Raw genomic sequence first — 22,239 nt, forward strand, 5'->3', positions numbered from 1 at the left:
AAGGCGCTACAATTTGCTTTCTATAAATAAGGTGGCACAGAGCCAGTGGCTAAGCAACAGCAACCCGGTGCAAATTAGTGTTGTTGGGAAGGGAGCAGAGAAAGTTTATCATCCTGGTCCATTGAAATTCTCCACCTTTCCAGCTGCCTCTCACTGCCTTTGAAGCTTGGTTTAGGCTGATACTTCAGTACAGTGCTGGGAAGAAAGTGTTTGTCATTGCTGTCCTTCAGGTGAGACTTTAAAGCATCTGCTCTACAATAACAACAAGATTACAGTTGTGTAGTGCCTTTCATGTCAGGAGGACGTTCCGAGGCGCTGGACAGTGTACAGCATTTCAGACCCAAGCTGGGGTCGGGTGGGGGGAGAAAGGAGGGGAGGGGAAGGAGGTGGCCGATGGCATGGTCGAGGCGGGACTTGAAGGAGGCTAAGGAGGGGGGTGAGGCAGAGTGACTGGGGGATGGAATTCCAGTGGTTGGGGGCAGAGTGGTGGGGCGGGTGGGTCAGGGACGTGGAGCAGGTCGGAGCCGGCTGAGCGGAGGGAATGGGCGGGTTGGTAGGGGGTTAGGAGGTCGTAGAGATAGGGTGGGGCGAGGCCATAGAGGGCTTTGTACATGAGGACCAGGATCTTGAACTGGATCCTCTGAAGGATAGGAAGCCAATGGAGTCGGGCGAGAATGGGGTCACAGAGTTTCGTGCGGGAGAGGACACGGGCTGCAGAGTTCTGGATTATCTGCAGCCTGTGAGGGAGGAGTTGGGAAGGCCAACAAGCAGGGGGTTTGCATAGTCGAGCCTGGAGGTGATGAAGGCATGAACAAGAGTTTCAGCGGCCTGAGGGGTGAGGTAGTGGCGGAGTTGGGCGATGTTATGGAGGTGAGGGAAGGCAGAGCGGGTCATGGCTTGGATGTGGGGAAGAAAAGACAGTTGAGGGTCGAAAAAGACACTTAGGTTCCTGACTGGCTGGTGAGTTGAAGTGAGCAACCATGGAGGTTGATGCTCCCAGAGCCTGAGGTGCTGGCGCGAGCTAATCAGGAGGGTCTCAGTCTTGTTCACATTCAACTGTAGGAAATTTGCCCTCACCCAGGAGGATGAGGATGGTGACTTATTATCTAGTAAATAATAAAGATCCCATAACACTATTTGAAAAGAGAAGGGAGTTTCTTCCAGTGACCCGGCTACCAATATTCAGGGGACACTGTTGTGTGTAAATTGCCTACAAATAGCACCACTACACTTGACAGCAATTATCTGTGAAAGCTTTGAGACATCTCACTGTTACACGTGCAAACGGACAGGTCAAATGCAAGCAGTAATTTATTAAGCGCTCTGAGACACTACCCTTCGTGGAGGGTGCTATATAAGTGCAGGTTGTTGTTGTTACGCTTGGAGGAAATAAAATACAGATAACGGACACAGTTTTCTTTGTGTTTCATGTGGATTAAGAAAACGCTTTCCAATATTTCAATGAAATATTTTCCTCTTGGCTTTAAATTTTGTTGTCCTTATCCAAACTAATTGGCTACTCATACAATTACACAATATATACATTGAAAAAGGCCATTCGGCTCAATTCGCCCATGACAGTGTTTATACTGCACATGAACCTCTATCCATTCTAATCTCAATCTCCCCCAACCCACCCCCCCCACTACCCCACCACACACTATATTTCCTTCTCTCTTATGTATGTAGTCACACCATTGCTTTTTGTTGGTCAGAGGAAAACTCAAATTAACTGCTATAAGGCGACATGGCACTCATTTCATTTTTAAGTTTTGGCTTGTAAAGAAGTGCAAGACATTTCTTTTACACTGGTATGTTAAAGAGGCATTGCCTGAAGCAAATAGTTAAAACAAACAAAATCACTACTGAAACTGAGGAAGTCAATTGTTAATGCAGTGGTGCGATTAGAAAATGAGATTAGTGGTGTTGGAGGGGGTAAAGGATTGGAGAGTAGAGAAAATAAGGATCGGTAGAGGAGCTGGTCTTAGACCAAGAATTGAAGTTAGTTGATGAGAGTTTTAGAGTGTGTCAAAGATTGGTTGAGAAGTAACAAATGGGATAAGAAAACACGAGTGACAGCACTGCACTGGAAGATCGGAGTAGCTGGAGAGACAATTTTGGTTGATGTGACATTATACAAAGTGAAAGGTGGCGATTGCATTCAAAAGTTGGTTGGAAAGAGGGAGAGGAAATCTGAAAATTTTCTGTTTGTAAAATTTATTCAGATTTCTGATTAGGATAGAAATTGGTAACACTTTGCCAAATAAGAAAGAAGTCAGGCATTGTAATATTGTGAAGGTGACCATTTGTACTCTAAAATGGGATCAGATACATGGTGAACGGTCCATCAAATCTGACCCCGAGGTTGCAATCTTACATTTAACAATACATAAAACAAATGTATATACATGCACTCATTTTAGGAGTAAATGCTCTTGTTTTGTCCCTGCCCCCCCTTATCTGATATACTGATCAGAATTCATAACAACACATTTCAATGCAAAAAGCCCAGCATTGAGCATTGATTTCAAAGCCAGCCAGCAGGAGAATCAGAGATTAGAACAAAAATACGAACTAGAAGTAGATAAGATTTCTTGTGGAATTTAACAAACATTTATTGAATCTTTGAACAAAACAGGACTATCTGCAATGAGGAAGCAGTGGAGCCTAATTGCTGGGTCATCTTGTACTAAAATGTCACTACTTACAAAAAAGTGACTACACTTCAGTTTTCACTGTGAAACACTTTGAGATGTCCTCAGTATGTGAAAGACAAGATATCAAATTCAATTATTACTATAAATCTAAATTAAAGTATCAACCATACAGACCAAGTCAGCTCAATTTTTGATTTAAGTGACCTCAGCTGGGAGAGCAATACAAGTGGTCTCAGTGACCTGGAATAGTGAGATGGGGTAATGAACAGAGCCTAATTCTTTGCCCAAGTGTTTTTCCAGCTACAAGTTGATACTAGACTTGGAATTGCTGACAATGCCACTACAGCATTGAATTGAGACACTGTCTGGAGTGGAGGGTGCTACATAAACCCAAGTTGTTGTTGAATTGCATATCAGCATGAGGGCCCAGACTTCGGTTCTTGGCAGGGAGTACATAGGACTTGTGGCAGTGGTGAAGTCATGACCAGGGAACCTGCAAATTTGTTTAAAGGCTGCCTTTATTGTTTGCATTGTATTGGTCATTTACACCCTACAGATAGCAGAAACTGTTAAAGGATGTTGGGGAGGACAAGTTTGCAGGGCTATGGGGAGAGAGCGGGGAAGTGGGATTGAATTGGTTAGTTCTTTTCAAAGAGCCGGCACAGACACGATGGGCTGAATGGCCTCCTTCGGTGCTGTATAATTCTGATTCTATGTTGTTGTCTGAAAGAGGTCTGATTTACATGGAAACTTATCCTCTGCATGATTGTGTATTATGATTGTGAGAGGATAACAAGGGGATCTCACAAGGGGATAAAACACTAGGTGTTTGAGCAGGCAGCAGAGTTGCAGCTTGGAAGGTACTTGTAACAAACAAGTAGGTCAGCTCACACCGTCTGTTCAAACCGTAAGTGTCATTTTATGTATTACATAATACATTTTATGTATTATGACTCCAACTTAAATTAAGGCTTTGGGGTGTCATCAAAATATATGCTTGTGTGCATTAAATATTTTTAAGTTATTTCAAGAAGTGTGTATTTTAAATTTAATATAAACAGGATACTGGTTTTGTCCTCCCAACTCTAATTACAGACGCATTGGGTATAAAATACCAAATTTGTGACAGGTGTTTATGCATATAAATATATCTCAGCACTGCTTTCAGCAACGTGCAGAGCACACTACAATGAAAGACTTTCACATTGCCTCTCCCAAGCTAGATGCTGCTTAGGCCGGATAAATAATAATAATAATCCTTGCATTTGATAGTGCTTTCCACATCTTCTAGACATCTAAAAATGCTTCACTGAATATACTGTGAAATGAATTGACTGTATATTTGTGGGCAAAATGCGAAAGCCAATTGCGCACAACAATGTCCCACAAACAGTCATGGATTAAATGACCAATTTATTACCCTTTTTTTTCCTTGAGGGATTATTATCAGGCATGTGGAGTAAGGAAACTTTCCCAAGGTTTTGCCCTACTGGAACTGAACCTCTCGCTTGAGTACTCTAACCACTGACCTATAGCACTCAGGGTAGTATGGCGCAAGTTAGATGCAGGATAAAGGCTTTGCACAGTCCTGTCAAGCATGTTAGACAGCATAAGTTACAATGGAGAAGGCAAGATTGCTAAAATCAAGAACTCCATGTACAATCCAAATGACAACATTAATGGTCATTATGTGTATTATACTAAGGTGGATCATTCCATCCCAGTTAACTCACTGGAAAAAACACCAGAATTTATGCAGCCAAGCATCAAAATGGATAATTTGTAAATTTTATTTAAAGCAGATGGATTAAACACAACAGGCTCAGGATTTGGACTCCGGAATGAAGCTGGCCTTAAAGCCATTTAAATCAGTAACCAGGCACTCCACATGGGCTGGTTCAGAGTTGAATCCTTTCACACCTCAATTTTTACAGCCAGGACACAAAGTTATACTCATTTATTGGTAAGATTTTGTAAAAGCTGCAAAGATGTGTTATGTTGAAAATTCCTATCAGAAACATGGCTCCCTCTGCCTCCTTGTGCTCCTGTAACTCTCCACTGCGTTCGACATAGTCAATCACGCCGCCATCCTCCTCCAACGCCTCTCCCTCATCTACCTTAATGGGACTGCACTCGTGTGGTTCGAGTCCTACTCAGAAACAAATGCCAGCACTTCATCTTATGTCAATGGTTTTTCTACTCACCCCCGCCCGGTCAACTGCAGAGTACCCCAAAGCTCCATGCTCATCCCCCTCCTCTTCCTAATCTACATGGTCCCTCTCGGCAAAATCATCCGCAGCCACGGGGTAAACTTTCACATGTATGTGGACGACACATAAATCTACTTTTCTTCCTCCAGCTCCCAGTTCACTGATGTTCCCGCAGTACAGACCTCCACGCCCTCTCCGACTCACTAAACCCGTAAGCAACTTAGGGTCAGGTTCAATTCCCAGCTATCTCAGCTCCACTCACCTGGTCCCTGGCCAGGACCTCCACCTGCGCCACATTGCCCACTTCCGTCCATATCTCATTCCCAAAGCTCTTGTTCATGTCTTCATCATCTCCCGCCTTGACTGCCCAAAGACCCTCCTCATTGGTCTCCCCTGCTCCACTATTCACAAAATTCAACACTCCGCCGCCCGCATTCTCACCCACACTAAACCCCATACCTCTATCACCCCAGTCCTTGTCAAACTCTTATTTGCTCCGTCACATAGCAGATTCAATTTCAAGATCCTCACTCTTGTATTTCAATCCCTTCACAGCGTGCTACTGTCGGTGGCTGTGCTTTCAGCTACTACATCCCGAAGCTGTGGAACTCTCCCTCAATCTCTTCGCTCCCCATTTTAAGGTCGCGCTTGAAGACCTTCCTCTTCAACTGTACCTACGGTCACCTTCCCCCTCCCCTTGGCTCGGCATCAGGCTCCGCAACTACTAAGCACTTCGAGACACCGTCCAGCATGGAGGGCGCTATATAAATGCAAGTTGTTTTTGTTGTAGATGAGCCACCTCATCAGCAGGACTTGGGAGGGTCAGAGCTGTACATCGGGGGCTGGATTTATTCCTACTGAGCATGAATTAATAATTCAAGTCCAAACCCTCTGAGGATATGGGGAAATTTCCTTGTATACATGGCATGAATACATGGAACACATGTCTGTTTTGCACACTTGAGCTTGATGAGGAGTTTCCATGTACATCGGGCATTTGGTTTTCCAAACAATTACAGTAAAACTTGTATAAGTGTTATCTTTATAAATTGTATAATCACCCAAGTCATACATGCACCCAAATCCCATTCAGTATACTATCAAAACCACTTAAACTAATTCTTTCCACTAGTCATATTGATCATCTCCTAACTTGTTACACTATTATGCACTTACTTCCATATGTGGCGCTTGAACCCACAACCTTCTGAGTCAGAAGTGAGTGTGCTGCCAACAGAGCCAGATGGATAATAGGTATGTGGCCAGCGACATCATTTAACAAGGTCACATTTAAACAGAACTCTTTTGTTTATTTTTTAAAGTGACAGAATACAGACAGGCTGCACTTGGCTTTCTATACAGTAACATTGACACGCAGCAGTCTCTGAACAGACACAACAGCTTTTACGTAATTCCCACGTAGAACTTTGCACACCTCAAACATTTCAGTGAACAGCATACTCAGGGCAATTCACTCAGTTTAACAGTTCAACACTATAGAACAGCAACAACATTCACATATCCAACCAGCTCCATTTCCTGCCTCTTCCGTGAGGTGTTGAACATCCCCAAATGCTGCAGAAAACAAAAGAAGCATTCAGAATTCTTGCTTTAACAAACATGCTGACCCCTGTTTAAAAGGGGACACCAAATATAGCAGAGTTCCATGAATAGAAGTCAAAAGTAGTATGCTACTTTCATCACAAGTATGCACTACTGTTTTCATCCCGAGTGATAGATGCCTACAAGAATGTAGAGTAAGAATGCAGTAAATCCTTGGCGTGTCTGAATCTGAACCGGACACTGGATTCATACCGACTTCTGGTCATTTCCCCTACCACCCCACAAAATTGAAGCACATTGTGCAGCTTCTAAAGAGACAAAGCCCCACCTCACTGACAGACTTCACAATGCATCAACTAGTCCCATTAATTACAATAATACTCACATGCCAGGTAGAGCAGGATTAGCTGCCACTATTCACAATCGACAAACTTGGGCGAATTTTTAAACCCATTAGAAGTTGCTTCATTTAGCTGTGGTCTCCATTATAATTTCACCTGAAATAAAATAAAACATTAACTAACTAGTCCCTGTCCACACCGAGAAACCTCAACATTTCTTTTATTGGTTGATTTAATTACGAGTTTACAACTAAACTAGATGGCAAGGTCATTATGGTTACTTGACTGTGCTCATAAATTGACTATTCAGACAGCTCAGAAATAAAGCACTCAACAACAAGATTCCATTTATAGAGCGCCTTTCACATCGGGAGGATGTCCTAAGGCACTGGACAGTTGGGTCAGGTCCCGAGCATTGGGGGGAAATGGTCAGGGTGAGGGGGGGAAGGGAGGGAGCGAGGAGGGGGTAGAGAGTCGAGAGGGGAGCTGAAGGCACGGTCAAAGAGAAAGGTCTTGAGACCGGCCTTGAAGGAGGAAAGGGAGGAAGCGGCGAAGGCACTGGGGGATGGAGTTCCAGAGCCTCGTGGCTGAAGGCCCGGCCACCGATGGTAGGGCGGTTGGGGCGGGGGATGTGGAGCAGACCGGAGCCAGAGAAACGGAGGGTACGGGCAGGTAGGTAGGGGGATAGTAGGTCGGAGAGGTAGGAGGGAGCGAGGCCGGGAATGGCCTTGTAGGTGAGGATGAGGATCTTAAATTCGATCCTCTGGGGGATGGGGAGCCAGTGGAGGCGAGTAAGGGTGGGAGTGATGTGGTCACGAAGCCTGGAGGAGGGAAGTAGTTTAAATTCTGTGTAAACAATGTGCATCTAAGTTCAAATCACCAGAGCACCTGACACATATACCTTAAAATAGCCATTTACTGAACACAAATAGGCTGCAAAAGTCAGTGCAGATTGTCCACCATACTTTTGAACAGCATATTCTGGATCTTGCAGAAGGCAGAGAATATAAGAGATGTAAGGCGATTCGCTCACAAAATAAGAATTAGGAGCAGGACATTCGGCCCCTCGAGCCTGCCCCGCAAATGTAGTCAATTCACTTTACAGTGTATTCTGTGAGACACTTTGAGACACCTCAAATACACGATAAGGCACTATATCAAATGCAAGGATTATTATTATTATGTGCATGTGTCACAGATCTTCTAGTCAGGCGGTTGTGGGGGAAAAGGCCACGTCAGCCTGTGCCAAAGGCCTGTTGTACAATCTCCCAAGTTTTGATGGTCACGGCAAGGACAGGCCTATGCCGTGATAGTACAGACTTGGTACGTTCAACTATCCTACGCTAAACAAGACTGACAGCTAATTTATTTTTGCAAAATGCCAATCCAGTCACCTCTTCACCCAGCTGGAAATAAATACTCAGCAAACACTGAACTTGGTGAGAAGTGTCAAATATTATTCCCCCATAAACAGCATGTCTCCTATAAAAGCACACATAACACACCAACTCAAACTTGTATACTGAACCAGAGGATACTGCCAATTGCACTATTTCAGAAGTGCATCAGGCCTGAAAATGGATTACCTTTCGTTTTCAACCTCCGCCTTCTGAGCAAACAACATCTAGTGGCTTTCTCCTGCCACACAATTCCATTCTGCAGGCTGATTCCTTCAGTGACAGGCAGAACCTGTTGATTTAATAAATTTGTAATTTAGTCCAAAGGGAAGTCTTTCTACTGCCAACATGTCAGTTAGAAGTCAACCACACATACACATAGCAGGTGATATCCAGGAAAATGAACAACAATCAAAGATGAATTATAACCTTTTGAAAGCACTCTGGGACACCACCCCATGTGAAAAGTGCTATATAAATGTTGTTGATATATTGCATATACATATTATATATTACATTATATATATATATATCCCCAATGGTGCAAAGTCTCTTCACTGAGTTGCTATACAAGAGCAGAACATCCCTGGTTTAGTCCATGGTCTGCAAGGATCAACTGATCTGACTCAGTGCAACACTGGAAAGTTTCTACTAATGCACTCAGATCCCAGGTTATGCTCCTGTTCACTACCCAGAGACCCGAATTGGAGATTTGTATGGATGATCAGTGTCAGGCTTGGTTGTAATCAACTTAGTTTAAAAAAATTGGAAGCAAAAAGGCATACGACAGACTGAGCCCGGTAAAGCTTGGCACACTCACAACTTGCATCTGATTCAAACTTGAAATATTAGCATCAGGAACAAGGCACAGGAGACCAGTGTTCTCCAGATTATACACAGGTAAAGCCCTACCGCAAATAGCCACTATAAAATAGTCTGGATTTACTGTTTGCCTACAGACTAAGAATGATGCCACAGACACAGGTATCAATCCATTTTAAGCAAGACACCTACATTCAGTACCAGACTGACTGAATATCCGATTCCTCCTAGCAGTAAACCACAATTCCAGGCACTTTGCAGCACTGAGCATGAGGCTGCTGCTGACTTCCAAAAATCTACAACACAGCATACATACAAATCACAAGTTATACACAATTTCCATGGTGATCATGAAAATCTCAACCTACCTCCACCAGCAAGGGATTTTCATGCTGGAGATTCGTGCTGCATACAAATGCTCTTCCAGGTTCTTAATTTTGAGCCCCGAAAGTCCTGCTGGAGAGATTACAGAGCACCTTTATTATAACAATAATACTGCTTGCATTTTAGATAGTGCCTGATCACGTCATCGAGATGTCTCAAAGTGCTTCACAAAATATACTATAACGTGAATTGTATAATTTATGGGTACAACACAGCAGCCAATTGCACAAAGCAGTGTCCCACTGAGTGATCAAATTATTATTATTTTAATAATTTACTAAAAAATTAAGGGCTTATTACCTCTGGAAAAAGGATATATAGTACAGACTACAGAAAACTTGCACTCATCCAGGCCTTAATGTCCATCGAAAAGGCTGACCGGATATCAGCGTCACAGCTGGAGAAGTAGATTTTGGTGTCATCCGCATACCATTCAGCTCAGTAAGTCACACATGCCCCATATTTCAGTAAATCGAGCATAAAAACTTTCGTTTTCAAACTGAAAATTAGCAACAGAGGTTTTGTTCTTTGGCTAAACCCAGCACTACAATTCAAGACATTCAACTCACTGTAAACACCAAACCTCCCACACAACAATACTGACGTTTCTTGAGTATTTAGGACAACTTACCATATATACTGTACAATTATAGTCAATTTCACTTTACAGTATATTCTGTGAAGCACTTTGTGACGTCTCACAAAAGACATGCAAAAGCGCTATATCAAATGGAAGGATTATTGTTATTACTTTAATTACCTCAATGTACACTCCAGGTCCCCCAAGTCTGGTCTCTCACCGACCTAGTTAATATGGTAAACTCCTGATAACAAGACCCTGTCACTAGCACTTAAGTAGACAGGCTGTCAATATGCCATCCACTTCCCATATAGAGTGTTAACAAAGGGCTGTGCTTTACTCATAACTAGTTGTATTCTAGAAATTCTTGTAAGTACTTACTTCAGATAACTCATCCTATAGGATACACATTGCACTACTTCCACGTGCATCTGAGCATGCTGCCCGACTCCGCCGAGTGCCCACACCAGTCATAGCTCCCCTTGTGGGCCCGGATAACTAGCTGCTGATCCCTTTTCCTTCAGAGTGACGAGTTATCAGAAGTTAACAGCAATTACATAAGATAAGGACCTAGGTAAACATGGCCATTAGAAGCACTTTGGGATCCTATTCTGCACGAGGGACGCTATATAAGTGCAAGTTGTTGCGTGTACATTCTCTTCTAGACACAGGAAAATTTCCAAGCATTGGTGGCATATATATTTGGAACTATTGGTCTTGTTTGGATACTCTCAAGCATGATGTTGGGTTTCCACATGTGTCAGACAACCAGCTGCCGAAAAACATTTGAGGCAATTGTTATGTATGCATCGAAACTAGGAACCACCATTGAATTGTTGGTGGTCCACTCTCAAAAGATACACGGCACTAACCCGGCCTGACCTGAGCCATCACCAGAACAGTGACAGCAACGGCCAGACTAACAGAGTAGCACCTTCATCTCCCAGCAGTGTAACACTGACTCAGGCACCACCCAGCACTGGACAGCTGACTTACCACTGGGAAGAGAAATTTAAACTACAAGTAAAATAGGAACATGGAAAACCCTAACGATGGAAAACCCTAAAGATCGCCAAAAGTTCTACAAAATTATTGACGACAAATATTAAAACACCATCTGAGAATACAGTGTAATGCGCGCACAGAGCCGCCCTCCCTCCGTGTGGTGAGGGCGCTGCACAAACGCAAGTTCTTATCTCCATTTTCAATTCACTTGCGATAGGTTTTAGTTTTGAAGCAATTTAACATAATACGATTCACACCAAACAGGAGAACAGGAATCCCAACAGATTACACTCGATTTTGTAAACTCCAGTGCTGACATAACGGTACCCACCGATCACCACTCCACCACACACCACTCCACCCACCACTCACCACTCCACCCTCCACTCCACCACACACCACTCCACCACACACCACTCCACTCCACACACCACTCCACCCTCCACTCCACCCACCACTCACCACTCCACTCTCCACTCCACCACACACCACTCCACCCCCCGGGGGAACATCTCACGAGTTGCACGAACGTTTCGCAATCCCAAGTCCAGGCCCCGGATATGACCGACTGCGAACTGCTCCGATCATAAACAGAAGCTGAACTGTGATGGGTTCCCGCCGGGAGCTGCTGGTGGGGGGCGGCGGCGGCACCGCCATCGCGGCCACAAGGCCGACTTGAACCTCAAGTATTTATAATGAGCCGCAGTGCAGAGGGGTTTTAAACGCCCCTTACTTTGGGGGAGGCTTTCGCTCGCTCCCTGCGGCTGTCCTGGGGCTCATGGAGCGGCCACTTCACAGGATGGCAGCGGATTGTCTGTCGCGCTCAGTCACTCACACACTCACCGGAGCCGCTGCCGCACAAAGAGGAAACCACTCCCACAATCCTTCACTTAAGTAGAATGCTCTGTTATCGCGAGAATGAAAGGCCCGCCTTTTCGAGGGGCGCATGCGCACTGCCAAACTGTGACTATTAGAACCTTGCTCCGCCATCTTTGCTCCTGGCACTGCCGGGCTGCGCGGCCTGGGCCTGTCGTGAATCACAAGACCCGATGAGATCGAGTGACTTTATTTTGTAAACCAAATCCGGGGACACACATATAAATATAAAAAAAGTCAACTCACCACAATTCCTGATGCCGCCAGTTACTGGAGAACCTTCATACAATCATAGGATTATACAGCTCAGAAGGAGGCTATTTGGTCCATCGTGTCTTTGAAAGAGCTTTTCCAAATCAATCGCACTCCCCCCACAGCCCTGAAACCTGTCCTCCCACATAATTATCTGTTCTCTTAAACATCGTTATCAAATCGGCTTCCACCGCCCTTCCGATGTATTCCAGATCCGAACACCTCGCGGTGTGAAACCGTTTCCCCTCCCCTCCCCTCGGTTTCTTTTAACTATTTTAAATGGGTGTCCTCGGGTTACCGACCGACCCACCCGCCAGTGGGAGGTTTGTTGGATTAATGGCTGTTATTTCTCTGATGATTGTGTCTGTTTTAGAATTTTATTGTACACTTGATCATTTTATTGCTGAACTCGAGACACGGCAAATTTGGCCACGGACACGATACCTCAGTGAGCACTGCCTTCAGAAATCGGGGACATATATTCATCCTATCGTAAGAAGTTATCTACGCCCCAAAACTCAGGAACACTCCCTCAATCCCTCCGCCTTGCCTCCTCTCTCCCCTCTTTCAAGTCCCACCTGAAGACTTTCCTGTTCAACTGTGCTTATGGCTCAGAGTCAGGCTCTGCCATTGTTAAGCGCTCTGAGACACTACCCTGCGTGGAGGGCACTATATAAGTGCAAGTTGTTGTTGTTTGTTGTTTTAACCAACCTTGCAAGCTGAATCCATTTATAATAATAGTAGTAATAATACTCCTTGCAAACATTGTGAGCTGCTACCCTGTGAAGGGAGCTATGTAAATACAAATTGTTGTTGAATTTGGTATAGCAACTTTCACAAAGGTAAGACGTCCCAAAACACTTCACAGGATTTATTTTAAAGTGGAATGGTGGCATTTGTGGGTGAACGAGGCAGCAAATTTTGTGCACAGTAATGTCCCACAAAATGGAGTGAGTGATCACTTTTATTTTGGGGAATTGTTGGCCAGGACACCAAGAGAAACTACCTTCTCTTTTAGAATAGTGCCATGGGATCTTTAACATCCAGCTGAACAGGCAGACAGGACCTCGGTTTAACATCTCATCCAAAGGACAACATATCTGACAATTCTGGAGTGTCAAACGACAAGGTGCGTTTAGATCCCAACGTGAGGCTTGAAGCAATTCTCACTTAGAGGTGATGTGAGTGGCTGAATGTTACAGTAACCGGGAGGCGTCGTAGAAGAGCAGCAGACCAGGGACAGCGCTCACGGGAGCCGATTCGAGGCCAGCGGGCGAGAGGTAACAAGAAGCGGTGGGGCAAACCGAGTGAGTTATTCCGGCGCGAGGTCAGTGCGGGAGATGAGTGCAGCAGCGAGGCCTCCAGGAGTGAGCAAATAAGCGGCCAGAGTGGAGACCTCGAGTGAGTCAACGAGGCAGTGACCAGCACGAGGTCCGAGGGTTTCGGTATTCCAGGGGCAGAGGTCCCAGGCGCAGAGACGCCATTTCAAAATCTCCACATGACGTCACTTCCACACGCTGTATTTCAAACCTTCCAGGCTAAGTATTTTTTATTTCTGTTCCTCACTTCTTGCCTGCCCTCCTTTACCACACCCTCCCACTCACTCTCTGGCATCATAGAATTATACAGCACAGAAGGAGGCCATTCGACCCATTGTGTCTGTGCCGGCTGTTTGAAAAGACTATTCAATTCAATCCCACTCCCCCGCTCTCTCCCCATAGCCCTGCAAACTTGTTCTCCCCAAATAATCTACTTATCTCTTAAAAGGCTTCAGTCTAAACAAAGCCACGAGAGCCTCTCTCTTACCTCTGTGCTGTGTCCCCTAGACTCTTGTCAATTCTGCGGGCTGACAATCCCCCACTGATCGCTCTGCTCCCAGGCTCAGCATGAACATTTGGCTGCCGTCCCTGACCCCTCCCAAAATGCCCCAGTTCCTACTTAGTTACTCCCACTCAGTCCTTCTCTTCTCCCTGTCTTTTCTCCCTCCTGGACCCTCCGTCTGCTCCAGGTTGGGTATCTTCCATCAGGCTCACAGTGGCACTCGGTGATGGTTGTCCCAGGGCAGCCATCCTATCTGCCCCATCACCCACCTACTCCAGGCCCGCCTCCCCTGTCTCCGACAGGCAAACCACCTTCTCTCATCCACATCCTTTCCAACTCTCCCCCCTCATAATGGACAGTTTGTTTCCCCCCACACACACAATCTACAACCTTCCCCCACTAGCACCCTCACTCGCATTGGCCTCCAAAATGTCTGCTATCTCTCAAATAAAGCTATTACAATCCATGACCTCATCCTGGAGGAGCAAATAGACACGCATGGGCTCACGGAAATCTGACCCAGTCCACCTCGTTGAAGCCTCCCCGCCTGGTTAGCCTTCTCACCACACACTCTAAGTGGCGATCGGGGGCCCTCATTCTCCAAAACCGCCCTTGGTCTATCCCCTTATTCTTCTGGCTGTTTCCCCTCTTGAGCACTTCACCCTCTACCATCCCCCCAAAGCTGCTGGCTCCTTCCTTGCAGATATCTCCTCACTTCTCTCATTCTCACCTGTCCCTCTGCACAAAATGGTTGCTCATAATACAACAACAAGATTATATTTGTATAGTGCCTTTCATAATAGGCAATTTCAACTTTCATCTCTGTTCCCCTTGCCCCATCTCCTCTGACCTCCTCTCAACCCTAAACCCTCCATGTAAACTCCCTATCCACAACCGTGGCATCTCTGATCTGACTATCACAGACAAGGCCATCTGAGACCACTTTCTCATTTCCCTCGTCTCTCATATCACCTTCCCCTCCTTCAAGCCCTCCACCATCTTTTTCCGTTTATGGAAAAAGCTTCTCCCGCCACCCCGAATCCCTCACAAACGCTCTCTCATCCTTGGACCTTCCCTCCCTCTGGTTTACCACCCGCAGGATCCAGACGCAGCCATCAAGCCACTGAACGATCATGTCTCCTCAACTTTCAATTCTTTGATTCCCCTGAAAACCAGGTCCGTCTCCAAGCCCACCTTCTTTCCATGGTTCAACAATCATCTCCGCTCCCTCAGATCTCAAACCTGCTCCCTCAAATCCCACCTACTGTCACTCCTTCTCTCAAGCCAAAACCGCCTTTGACTCACAGGTCATTCTCGATTCCAAAACAACCCCAAAATCCTGTTCTGCAAGATAGACAACATCTGCCTGGCTGCCTCCTCCTCCTTCCCCCAACACCCCCCATGTTGCTTCCTTCATCACCCTCTCCTACCACGGCACACCCTCAACACTTCTTTGCCCGATCTATCCTCCTCCCGTTCCCCCTTTCTCTGTGACCAGAGTATCCTCTGCCTCCTCATTCTCCTGGATCTCTCCGACGAGTTCGATTACGCCATCCTCCTCCAATGCTTCTCCTCCCTCATCCACCTCAGTGGGACTGCAATCTTATGGTTTGAGTCCTACTTAACAAACTGCCAACAAGACATCTTGTGAAATGTTTTTTCCTCCTGTCGCCACTTAGTCACCTGCGGATTACCCCAAGGCCCCATCTTTGCCCCCCTTCTTTTCCTCATCTACATGCTTCCTGTCAGTGATGACATCTGCAGACATAGGGTCAACTTCCACATGTATGCGGATGACACCCAAATCTACTTCTTCTCCTCCAGTTGTGACTGCCAGTCTGCTTGTCTGTCAGCTGGCTTGAGGATCATCAAAATATTTTGATGATGTTTCGCCCACAAAATATACAGTCAATTCACTTTACAGTATATTCTGTGAAGTGCTTTGAGAAGTCTCAAAGACGTAATAAGGCTTTATATCAAATGCAAGGAGTATTATTATTATAAAGGCCTGGATGATCGTAAATTTTCTGCAGCTAAATGTCGGTAAGACGGAAGCTATACTCTTTGGCTTCCGTCAAAGTCTTCTCTCCTGCGTGTTTTAACCGCCTCAACCTCCCCGGGCTCTCCCTCAGACTCACTGAACCCATGTGCAACTTAGGCGTCAGGCTCCAACCCTAGCTTTCCTTTCCACCACTTTTTTCCTCCACCACATTGCCCATTTCTGCCTGTACCTCACATCCAATGCAGTCAAAACACTTGTCCACGCCTTTGTCACTAGCCAGTTGGACTATTCCAATGGGCTCCTTGCTTGTCTCCTCAGCTCCACCATACACAAAATTCAATTAATTCAAAACTCTGCCGCTTGGATACTCATCCATACAAATCTCCATACTCCTATCACACCATTCCTTGCCAGGCTCCACTGGCTCCCAATTACTGAATGGACCGATTTCAAGATTCTCTCTCGTTTTCAAATCCCTTCATGCCTTCGCACTCCCTACCTATCCGATTTACCTACCCCTACTCCACCACCTGCGCTCTCTGCTCCGCTGTCTCCGGTCTCCTGTTTGTCCCTCATCCCCTCCGTTCCACCATCAGTGGCCGTGCCTTCAGCCACTACACCCTGAAACTCTGGAACTCTCTCCTTCAATCCCTCTGCTTTGTCCCCTCCCTCCCCATTTTCAATCTTGGCTAAAGACCTTCCTTTCTGATCGTGCTTACGGCCACTCCCCCCTCCCTCTCTACCTGAGAAGAGAAATGAGAAATTACTTTGTATTTTTTCATGGTGACCAATTATCAGCACTATTTTCTTATCTACAGTGCGGGAGGTCACAATCTGTACACTTAATCATCTCTTTTCAGTATTTTTTCCTCCCTCCTTTTAAAGCCAATCTCCAGAGGCTTTAAGATTGGCTACACCGCCGGTCATCTTTCCACCGCCCACCCTCTTCAGCTTCCTACATCTTTGGGATGTCCTCCCTATTGAAAGGCACTATATAAATACAAATTGTATTGTGTCTAATATTATTCAGTTTTCACTTTCTGAAAAGATATAAATTAAAGAAGACCTTGCTTCCCACTCCCTTCCGGTCTCTGCAGTGAACACCACTTGCCAGCAGGCGGAGATGTCAAGCAGAATGGTCTGAATGACACCCTGCTTCTTGCTCTGAAATGAGACTGACCAAATCTGAATGAACAAGTTTTCAGTGTACTAATTAGAAGATAATTTAAAAAAATCTATTTAAGATTCTTTCAAAAGTAAACTATGTACATCATCAACTCACACATATCATACAGAGGACGTGAAATTTACAAATATAATTTTGTTGTTATATAGCATTATGTCTTGAGGCCCGTTAGATAAACATTAGAAACCTATATTCAACTTATGGACCTAGGGGCATATCAGCGCTTGCGTGGAAAACCAATAATATTCAAGAAAGAGCTTGCAATTTGTATAGTGCTTTATGGAGTTGAATGCTACAAAATAATTTACAGGATTAACTGTCAATTCTAGTAACATTTTTATAGGCAAACGTAGCAGCTGTTTGCACACAGCAAGATCCCACAAACAACAACTTCCATTTATGTAGCACCCTTCATGAGGGGTAGCATTCCGAAGTGCTTGAACAACCGTGGAGTACAGGACACCAGGACAAACTTCCTACTCTTGACGAATAGTGTCATGGGAATTTTAATGTACATCTGAAATAATAGGCAGATGGAATCGTGGTTTGATGTCTCATACAAAGATTGGCAACTTTGTGAATGCAGCGCTTCCCTAATCCTACACACTGGAATCACGTAATTTGAGCATTTATCCATACATCATATCCCCACTCCTCTGCAGCATCATCACATTCAATAAGAAATACCTCCAACACAAGGGACAGACAGAGGGCCCCTATACTTCACCATTAACAAATTGAGATCCTACTATTTTACAAAATATTATGTATAGATACAATGGGTCTCATTGTATTTGTAGTGCTCTGGGACACTACCCTGCGTGAGGGACAATGTATAAATGTAAGTTATTGTTGTTTCCCTATGTTCTCTAATCTCAGGGGAAGAGCCCTAGTCTCTTTGCACAGAACATTAACAGGAAAAATATTGAGAAGAAATAAACTTAAAGTGTTTGAGCTGAAAAATAAGATTAGACTCAATTGTTCTAGAAACACAGCACAGAAGGAGGTCATTTGGCCGAATCTCCTAGGGGAGTTACCATCAGCACAGGCATGATAGTCCAAATGGCATCCTGTGTTATCAATCTGTCACTCTGTTAGAATAAACACCCCTATATATTTAGAAATAAAAATACCTTACAGTTAGTAATTAGATGCAAATTTGATGGGATAAAAAATCGAAAACATTCACATTCATAACCACGGATTTGAATGGGAAAGTTCATACAATCAGGCATGGAACTTCTAATTCCATTATCGACCAAGCTGTCTGCCAATGATTCAGCATTATATTACAACTGTAGCTCATGAAATTACATCATCAGATCGGATTTTGTTCAAGCCCCTAATTAGGAATTTCAGCACCGAGTCAATAGTCCGAGAACAATCCTCTTGGGCATCAATGACAGGAGATAATTAAGTCATCTGAAATATACACTTAAGCCTTCAATGACATTCTCCTTAGAACTCCCAGTTGGATCACCATGTTATTAATGAAGAGCAGTTCAATGTGGAAATCATCATTCGGTTCAAAAAAGATTCTCACTTAGTGGCGAGCGAGCACATTAAGACTCATCCACTGATGTCTTTAGCAATGATGAAAGGGGATGTGGAGGCTGTGATTCCCTAAGAATAAAATGATGAATTGTTATCACTTTGCTTGGATAGCAACTCTGGGACATAGCACTGAGTCAGATTGGGAGGGGCAGGATATCAATCGTTGGCCATAAGGTTTTTAGCTGTTAATTTGAAAGGAAAGTGGGTATAACATGCGACATCCAATTCCATTTGCCTGCAGTACTGTATTTATTCCTTAGCTCTGCATTTGACTCCTTTATCCTTTGCAAAAAATATTCCATAATACATATGTATGGTAAACCTTTCAAAGCTCTTAATGTGATGTGAATTTTATTAAAACATCATTGTACTGTACGTTACATTAAAACATCAGCATGGCTCTTGAATGTTGCAGAATCGAGTAAATGTGTCTCATGGAGTAAATTGCTGTTCTCCACAATGGATACATTTATCGCTTTAATGAAGAGGGAATCTCATCAACAAGGGTTGAATCCGCTGATAAGCTATGAGTCAATTTTATCATAATGATGTTCACGTTCACCTACATAATACACTTTTGAAATGTGCTCCTGATGAAAGACTCTATAACGAATGCAAGGTTTATTATTTTATTTTATCTGCCATGAAGACATAATGAACAAACTCTCTCTTTGAAAGAGCTTATGTTGTTCAAGCTATGATTTATTTTGATTTTATCTGTAAGTTGCTATCCATGATGAGGTGACAGAAATGTACTTTCAGGCTGCGATGCTCTAGAGATGCAGCACATAATAAAACATTCATTGAGAATAAATTATCTAGGACCAGATCCATCTAAATGAGACCCATAAGGACAGCAACCGGGAATGACATTTACGCCTGGAGACAAGTGATGTGTTTGCAGCATTTCCTCTCCTGTTGCCTCTTATTACTGCTAAGTTCTGTGGAATCTGCTTCAACATTCAGGGTGGCCTGCGACTCTGAGGGAAGAAGAACGATGCAATCGCATATCTGACCAGAGTCCCAAGAGGCAAACAAATGCTGATAAAACACTGCTTCACAAACATGATTCTTTTTCCAACATTGATTGTACGTGTCTATTTTTGACTCAGATTTCCAGGATCTGAAGTTTTTTTTTGTATTTCTATTCTTTGAAATTCTTCGAAGATGGTGTGACTCATCTCCAAATCCTCACTTGGCTATCCCCCTACTACTCCAGTTCCTTCCCCTCCTTCGAGCACCTTACCATCTACCATCCTCCAATCTTTCCCTCAAAATTCTCCTTGTTTATCTCCCCCCCCCTCACCCACCCCAAGCCCTCCCCCACCTTCCTTTCTGACATCTCCACTCTTCTAGCTTCCCTCTGCCTCTGCTCTGGATGCCTCCTCATCCTAGGCGACTTCAATCAGCACTTCACCCCGTATTGCTCTAGCTCCACTGACTTCCCTTTCCTCTCACAAACTCTCACTCCATATCCACTCTGCTATTCACATCCACGGCCACTCACTTGACCTGGTGATTAATAATAATAATAATAATAATCCTTGCATTTGATATAGCGCGTTTCATGTCTTCTAGACATCTCAATGTGCTTCACAGAATATACTGTAAAGTGAATTGACTGCATATTTGTGGGCGAAATGCGGCAGCCAATTGCGCACTGCAGTGTCCCACAAACAATCGTGGATTGAAGTGATCAAATTATTATTGTTTTTTTTCTTGAGGGATTATTATCAGGCGTTTGGAGTAAGGAAACTTGCCCAAGGTTTCACCCTGCCGGGAATTGAACCCAGGTCTCTGGCTTGTGAGGCGAGTGCTCTAACCACTGAGCTACAGGACTCCGATTACCCGGCGCCTCAGCATCTCAGACCTCACCATCACCGACAAAGCCATCTCGGATCACTACTTCATCTCCCTTTAATCCTCAATCCCTCTCCTCACCACCACCTAACCCACCTCCATCTCCTACCATCCCTGGAGAACAATCTCCCCCGCCTCCCTCCCTCTCTTTGGAGTCATCTGAACTCCTCTTGTTCTGGGCATCTCCCCTTACTGACATCCTCCTCAGTCACTCCTCCACAACTCCCTCTCCACCACTCTCGATACCCTTCCCCCCCCCTCACCTCCTGAACCACCTCCTACTCACGCAATTCATCAGCCAACTCTGCTCCCTCAAGGCACAGGTGCGTGCCACTGAACGCACCTGGCTTAAATCTAATTTAATGGTCCATTGGCAGATCTGGCTGGACCACATAAAAACTTACCACTCCGCCCTCGCCTCTGCTAAATCATGCAAGATATTTTTGGAGGCCAAGGGCAATCCCAGGCTCCTCTTATCCACCACCAACCGGCTCTTCCGCCTACCCTTTCACACTTCACCCATCTTCTCCTCCAACTGCAAGGAGATGCTGGACTTTCTCTGGACCAAAATCGAGGGGATCTGCTCAGCCACCTCTGCCCTTCCAACCGCTACCACTTCCCCATCTCCCCATCACACTTCAGCCCCTACCCATCCCTCCCTCAACACCTTCAAATCTGTCTCCTCCTCCTCTCTCACCACCATTATAACCCACATGAAACCCACCACCTGCTCCCTCGACTTCATCCTTACCTCTCTCCTTACCTCCCGGCTCCACCTCCTTGCCCCTTTACTCACAGATCTCATCAACCTCTCCATATCCACTTGCACTATCTTCAAAAAACCTTCCCTGAGCCCAACCCTGCTGTCAAATTACTACCTCATCTCCAACCTCCCTTTCCTTTCCTTTCTAAGATCCTCGAACGAGTCATTGCTTGCCAGCTTCGCTCCTTCCTCTATACAACCCCTCCAATTGGGTTTCCATGCATCTGGCACAGAAACAACCCTGGTCAAAGTGACAAATGACATTTTATCCATCTGTAACCAGGGCTCCCTCTCCAGTCCCGGCACCATCTTGTGCGGTGTTCCTCAGGGCTCTGTCCTTGGTCCCCTCCTCTTCAACTTGTACATGTTCCCTCTCGGTGACATCATCCACAGTCATGGAGTCAAATTCCACATGTATGAGGATGACATCCAACTCTATCTCTCTGCCTCCACCCTTGACTCCAGGACCAGTGCTGTCCTGATAGAATGTCTGTCAGACATCAAGTCCTGGATGAGAGCTAACTTTCTACAGTTGAATGTCAACAAGACCGAGGCTCTCCTCTACATCTCAGGCACTGGCATCATCATCATCCAAGGATGCACAGTCCACCTCACTGAGCCAGTCCAGAACCTTGGTGTCTTGTTCAACCCTCAACTATCCTTTCTCCCCCACATACATGCCATGACCCGCCCTGCCTGCAACATTGCCTGGCTCTGCCACTGCCTCACCACTCAGGCTGCCAAAACCCTCATTCATGCATTCATCACATCTAGGCTCAACTACGCAAACTCCCTGCTTGTCAGCCTTCCCAACTCTTCCCTCCATAAGCTGCAGGTCATCCAGAACTCTGCAGTTCATGTCCTCTCCTGCACCAGGCTCTGTGACCCCATCACCCCCCACCCTCGCCCAGCTCAACTGGCTCCCCATCCTTCACTCTCCCTGATCCCAACCCTCCACCACCACCT

At 45.1% G+C, this 22,239-nt stretch overlaps 1 long non-coding RNA gene and 1 other non-coding gene across 15 annotated transcripts; both read right to left on the reverse strand.

Annotated features, from left to right (window-relative positions):
• Nucleotides 1-6,156: 6,156 nt before the first annotated feature.
• Nucleotides 6,157-12,097, reverse strand: LOC103177280. 14 transcript variants are annotated; one of them, XR_487696.1, is made up of 6 exons: nucleotides 11,803-11,825; nucleotides 9,675-9,873; nucleotides 9,359-9,446; nucleotides 8,358-8,460; nucleotides 6,816-6,927; nucleotides 6,157-6,442 (listed from the first exon to the last, which is right to left on the reverse strand). It is a non-coding gene; the product is annotated as an uncharacterized LOC103177280 (long non-coding RNA). The 14 variants fall into 14 exon arrangements; XR_487693.1 differs by lacking the exon at nucleotides 9,675-9,873 and adding an exon at nucleotides 10,336-10,472; XR_487699.2 differs by lacking the exons at nucleotides 9,675-9,873; nucleotides 11,803-11,825 and adding an exon at nucleotides 12,082-12,097.
• Nucleotides 10,754-10,957, reverse strand: LOC121850076. Its single transcript, XR_006085461.1, has one exon. It is a non-coding gene; the product is annotated as a small nucleolar RNA SNORA74 (small nucleolar RNA).
• Nucleotides 12,098-22,239: the final 10,142 nt, after the last annotated feature.

The sequence above is a fragment of the Callorhinchus milii genome, unplaced genomic scaffold (genome assembly GCF_018977255.1).
Source record: "Callorhinchus milii isolate IMCB2004 unplaced genomic scaffold, IMCB_Cmil_1.0 Scaffold13, whole genome shotgun sequence".
NCBI classification, from domain to species: domain Eukaryota; kingdom Metazoa; phylum Chordata; class Chondrichthyes; order Chimaeriformes; family Callorhinchidae; genus Callorhinchus; species Callorhinchus milii.